This window comes from Salmo salar, chromosome ssa13, assembly GCF_905237065.1.
Source record: "Salmo salar chromosome ssa13, Ssal_v3.1, whole genome shotgun sequence".
Classification (NCBI taxonomy): Eukaryota; Metazoa; Chordata; class Actinopteri; order Salmoniformes; family Salmonidae; genus Salmo; species Salmo salar.
Window position 1 is genome coordinate 91,001,797 of NC_059454.1, and position 6,612 is coordinate 91,008,408.

Genomic DNA, 6,612 nt, shown 5'->3' on the forward strand with positions numbered 1-6,612 from the left:
ACTTGATTCAACACTGAGTTTTTCAAATAAATTATTATACAAAATGCTATATATATGTGGCATACAACAATCTCAGGTCTGTAGATTTTGCTGCGAAGAGACAGAATCACTAGATCATTTATTCTGGTATTGCCCCATGTAGCTTGTTTCTGGTCACAGGTTCAGAAATTGTAAAAAAAAAATATTCACTTAAACTTCACCTTGTAAATATCAGTGTTGGGCGATTTGGAAAGCCATAGTCAGTCAATAAATAATATAATAATACTTGTAGGAATTGTTTTCATCTTTAGCTCACAATCTGTAGATACTATACAATTAGAAAGGTTCAAATTGAATGTAAAAATCACAGCACAATTGAAAAATAAATGTCACATGGAAACCAAACGAGGGTGGTCTATGGTGATAGGTGGGATGGGCTGAGAGTGGCTGGGGGGTGGGATTAAAGAGCTTATGTTTGGTAATGTATTATTGTTATGTGAGTGCTTTATATAAAAGTACCATGTATGTAAAATGTGTATGCAAAATGTGTATGTAAAATGTATGTATAAGTATCAGAAAATTGGTTAAAAGAAAACCAAATATATTTGTCCTCCAAAAAGGGGTGGTGGTGGATGGGTTAATAAAAATTAAAAATAAAATTAAAAAATCCTCATCTGGACCCCATCAAGCGATGAAACACAGACAAAAAAAAGAATTGAACAAGAGGAAACTCTTCCAAGACCCTATCAAATAAGCTAAGGACCCTGGGACTAAACCTGAACTTCCTGACGGGCCGCCCGCAGGTGGTAAGGGTAGGTAACAACAGATCCGCCACGCTGATCCTCAACACAGGGGCCCCTCAGGGGTGCGTGCTCAGTCCCCTCCTGTACTCCCTTTTCACTCATGACTCCACGGCCAGGCACGACTCCAACACCATCAATAAATCAGTGGTAGGCCTGATCACCGACAACGACGAGACACTGTGTGGTGCCAGGACAACAACCTCTCCCTCAACGTGATCAAGACAAAGGAGATGATTGTGGACTACAGGAAAAAAGAGGACCGAGCACACCCCCATTCTCATCGACGGGGGTGCAGTGGAGCAGGTTGAGAGCTTCAAGTTCCTTGGTGTCCACTTCACCAACAAACTGACATGGTCCAAGCACACCAAGACAGCCGTGAAGAGGGCACAACAAAACCTATTCCCCCTCAGGAGACTGAAACGATTTGGCATGGATCCTCAGATCTTCAAAAGGTTCTACAGCTGCACCATGGAGAGCATCCTGACTGGTTGCATCACTGCCTGGTATGGCAACTGCTCAGCCTCCGACCACAAGGCACTACAGAGGGTAGTGCAAACGGCCCAGTACATCACTGGGGCCAAGCTTCCTGCCATCCAGGACCTCTATACCAGACTCCACCACACTAGTCATAGATTGTTCACTCTGCTACCACACGGCAAGCGGTACCGGAGCGCCAAGTCTAGGTCCAAGAAGCTTCTAAACAGCTTCTACACCCAAGCCATAAGACTCCTGAACATCTAATCAAATGGCTACCCCCTCTCCCCCTCTTTACACCGCTGCTACTCTCTGTTGTTGTCATCTATGCAGAGTCACTTCAATAACTCTATCTACATGTACATACTACTTCAACTAACCGGTGCCCCCGCACATTGACTCTGTACTGGTACCCCCCTGTATACAGTTTCGCTATTGTTGTTTTACTGCTGCTCTTTAATTACTTGTTACTTTTATCTCTTATTCTTGTCCATAGTTTTTGAAACTGCATTGTTGGTTGGGGGCTCGTGAGTAAGCATTTCACTGTAAGGTCTACACCAGTTGTATTCGGCACATGTGACTAATATAATTTGATTTTGATTTGAAATCCATTCATCTTTGTTTGATTTCATTTTCCCTTCAAAGATTTGTTAACTTTGGAAATGTTTTAGTGATAACCCCTATATCATTTCCTGTTAACAGTGTTTTTCCAGTGCTCTGTGACATACAGTAGTGGTGTCCTGCCCTTGATATGAGGTGGTGATCCTACTCAGGAGACTTCTTTCCCATCTTCAAGATGTTCAAATCCAAGGGTTTTCCATATTGGGGAAGGATAATAACACAGAAACATCTCAATGACATCTTGAAGGGACAATCTGCAGTTGCTACATACCTTTTTGGACTTATAAATTAATGATATCCACCCATTGATGTCGTACCCTATTGATGTCGTACCCTAACTGTCACTATACACTATATAGTCTCAAAACATGGTTAAAACTATCATTTTTGATGGTCCTTGCATCTATAGCTCTATCTATGAATTTGAGAGTGGTTACATTTTCCAGCCCATCCCTTAGCTTTTTCATTGTTTCAATTGTTGATTGCAGCTTTAAAGTTTCCTGGACAGTTGTTTGTTCTCAGCAAGGATAACAGGATCTGCTTTCCCAGAAACTGTCGTGGGATTTGTTTCTTGCTTCCCAGCAAACCTCAAAGAGGATCAGGAACAGAAAAAAACACACTCTCAAATTTGATTTGTGTTTGCTAGCAGGCGTTTTGGCCTACTACTGTGTTGCTATACTCTTTACAGACCCTTCAGGAGGTCAGAGCGGTGGACTTGGGAGAGTGGTAGAGTATTTATTTGCAGGGGGTCTGACCTTTGGCTGAGATTTGAACATTTTGGTCCAAAACAGCCCCAAAGGGACCCACACTCAACAAACACTCAACAAACTGCTACTAACACGCTACTCATACGAGTGCCAAAGGCATTCTCACAACATTATGGCCTGTAACGATCGTCTGTAAAAGAAGGGGACCAAAGCGCGCATGGTGAGTGTTCATATTGAAGTTTTAATAATACGAAACACTAGAACTTAAGAAACAAACGAAAGCCAACAGTTCTGTCAAGTGCAAACCACACAACAGAAACAACTACCCACAAAAACCCAAAGGAAAACAGGCTGCCTAAGTATGGCTCCCAATCAGAGACAACGATAGACAGCTGTCCCTGATTGAGAGCCATACCCGGCCGAAACAAAGAAATACAAAACATAGAAAGGTGAACATAGAATGCCCAACCCAACTCACGCCCTGACCAAACCAAAATAGAGACATAAAAAGGATCTCTAAGGTCAGGGCGTGACATGGCCATTGAAGTGTATTGTATTGTGAGCATAATTTACGTGTTATACACTGCTCAAAAAAATAAAGGGAACACTTAAACACATCCTAGATCTGAATGAAAGAAAAAATCTTATTAAATACTTTTTTCTTTACATAGTTGAATGTGCTGACAACAAAATCACACAAAAATAATCAATGGAAATCCAATTTATCAACCCATGGAGGTCTGGATTTGGAGTCACACTCAAAATTAAAGTGGAAAACCACACTACAGGCTGATCCAACTTTGATGTAATGTTCTTAAAACAAGTCAAAATGAGACTCAGTAGTGTGTGTGGCCTCCACGTGCCTGTATGACCTCCATACAACGCCTGGGCATGCTCCTGATGAGGTGGCGGATGGTCTCCTGAGGGATCTCCTCCCAGACCTGGACTAAAGCATCCGCCAACTCCTGGACAGTCTGTGGTGCAACGTGGCGTTGGTGGATGGAGCGAGACATGATGTCCCAGATGTGCTCAATTGGATTCAGGTCTGGGGAACGGGCGGGCCAGTCCATAGCATCAATGCCTTCCTCTTGCAGGAACTGTTGACACACTCCAGCCACATGAGGTCTAGCATTCTCTTGCATTAGGAGGAACCCAGGGCCAACCGCATCAGCATATGGTCTTACAAGGGGTCTGAGGATCTCATCTCGGTACCTAATGGCAGATATTACACTCAGTGAATGGGAATCGTGAGGAAAAAAGCCATGTAACTGCTCAAAAAAATAAAGGGAACACTTAAACAACACAATGTAACTCCAAGTCAATCACACTTCTGTGAAATCAAACTGTCCACTTAGGAAGCAACACTGATTGACAATACATTTCACATGCTGTTGTGCAAATGGAATAGACAACAGGTGGAAATTATAGGCAATAAGCAAGACACCCCCAATAAAGGAGTGGTTCTGCAGGTGATGACCAGAGACCACTTCTCAGTTCCTATGCTTCCTGGCTGATGTTTTGGTCACTTTTGAATGCTGGCGGTGCTTTCACTCTAGTGGTAGCATGAGACGGAGTCTACAACCCACACAAGTGGCTCAGGTAGTGCAGCTCATCCAGGATAGCACATCAATGCGAGCTGTGGCAAGAAGGTTTGCTGTGTCTGTCAGCGTAGTGTCCAGAGCATGGAGGTGCTGCCAGGAGACAGGACAGTACATCAGGAGACGAGGAGGAGGCCGTAGGAGGGCAACAACCCAGCAGCAGGACCGCTACCTCCGCCTTTGTGCAAGGAGGAGCAGGAGGAGCACTGCCAGAGCCCTGCAAAATGACCTCCAGCAGGCCACAAATGTGCATGTGTCTGCTCAAACGGTCAGAAACAGACTCCATGAGGGTGGTATGAGGGCCCGACGTCCACAGGTGGGGGTTGTGCTTACAGCCCAACACCGTGCAGGACGTTTGGCATTTGCCAGAGAACACCAAGATTGGCAAATTCACCACTGGCGTCCTGTGCTCTTCACAGATGAAAGCGGGTTCACACTGAACACATGTGACAGACGTGACAGAGTCTGGAGACGCCGTGGAGATCGTTCTGCTGCCTGCAACATCCTCCAGCATGACCGGTTTGGCGGTGGGTCAGTCATGGTGTGGGGTGGCATTTCTTTGGGGGGCTGCACAGCCCTCCATGTGCTCGCCAGAGGTAGCCTGACTGAGTTTAGGATTAGGGTTAGGGTGCAATGTATTACCAATCTAGGGTCAAGGTTAGGATTAGGATTTCTGCTGTAAGTGCAATGTATTAAATCAAATCCAATTTTAATTGTCACATGCACTGAATACAACAGGTGTAGACCTTACCATAAAATGCTTACTTACAAGCCCTTAAGCAACAACCCAGTTTTAAGAAAATAGAGATAAGAACATATTTACTAAATAAACTAAAGTAAAAAAAAAAGTAACACAATAAAAGTAAAATAACAAGGCTATGTACAGGGGATACCGATACCGAGTCAATGTGCGGGGGTACAGGTTAGTCGAGGTAATTGGGGTAATATGTACATGTAGCTAGGGGTAAAGTGACTATGCATAGATAATAAACAGCGAGTAACAGCAGTGTAAAAACAAAGGGGGGGGGGGTTCAATGTAAATAGTCCGGGTGGCCATTTGATTGATTGTTCAGCAGATTTATGGCTTGGGGGTAGAATCTGTTAAGGAGCCATTTAAGGGTAAGGCTTGGGATTCAGGTTTCTGCTGTTAATGCAGCAATATATTACCAATCTGGGGTTAGGGTTGTGGTTGTGGATAAGGCTAGGGATCAAACGGGATGTGGATATGAAGCTCGGGTTAATGTCCGCGCTCGCATTGAAATCTAATTTGAAAATCTGTTAATTTAAACTAGAGATTTCTAGGTTTTTGCAAGAGAAACGGATGATGGGTTTGTTACCCAGGGTCTCCCTCCACAGCTTCAGAATTCTGTTTGATTAAAGACGATCTAGCTCACATTGGGGGAGAAGAAAATCCCTAGTCTGGACCCCATCAAGGGGTCACATTCTGTTAACCTAACAGGCCATAAAACACATCTGAAAAGGATCAAGGGGAAATTCCAAGAACTGATCAAATCCCCACCATTAAGTTAATCACCCTTCCAGCTAAAAGGATTACAAAACGTTGGAGATTGAGTGATGAACAATGTATCATTTCCTGGGAACAGTGTTTTTCCAGTAAACTCTGTGAAACCTTGGATGTGTGGGGGTTTCTAGTTCATACATGAGGCAATGATCCTACTCAGCATACTTCTGTCCCATCTTCAAGATGTTCAAATCCTTGAGTTTTCCATATTGGGGAAGGATAAAAAGCGGAAATCTGTGGTTGCTACATCCACGTTTTTATATTCAGCATGGATAGCAGAATCTGCTTTCCCAGAAACTGAAGAGGTACTTGTTTCTCGCTTCACGGTAAACCTTAAAGAGGGTCAGGATCTAAAAACATACTCTTAAGTTTGATTTGTGTTTTCTAGCAGACATTTTGGCCTACTACTGTGTTGCTATACTCTTTACAGACCCTTCAGGGGGTCAGAGCTGTGGACTTGGGAGAGTAGCAGAGTATTTATTTACCAGGGGTCAGACCTTTGGCCCATAGGAACAAACACTCAACAAACTACTACCCACACGTGTTTTCAGTAAACTTTATTAGTGCCAAAGGCTTCTCACAACATTTACCATGCATACAGTGCCACCTTATGGCCATTAGTATTGTATTGTGAGACATTGTATTTTACATGGCTCTTTTCCTCAGCATTCCCATTCACTGAGTGTAGGGTTAAGGTTGTGTTTGAGGATAGGGTTAGGGTAATGGTTGAATCAGGATGTGGATATGGACTAGGGTTAGAGTGAGGGGGTTAAGGTTGTGTTTGAGGATAGGGTTAGGGTAATGGTTGAATCAGGATGTGGATATGGACTAGGGTTAGAGTGAGGGGGTTAAGGTTGTGTTTGAGGATAGGGTTAGGGTAATGGTTGAATCAGGATGTGGATATGGAC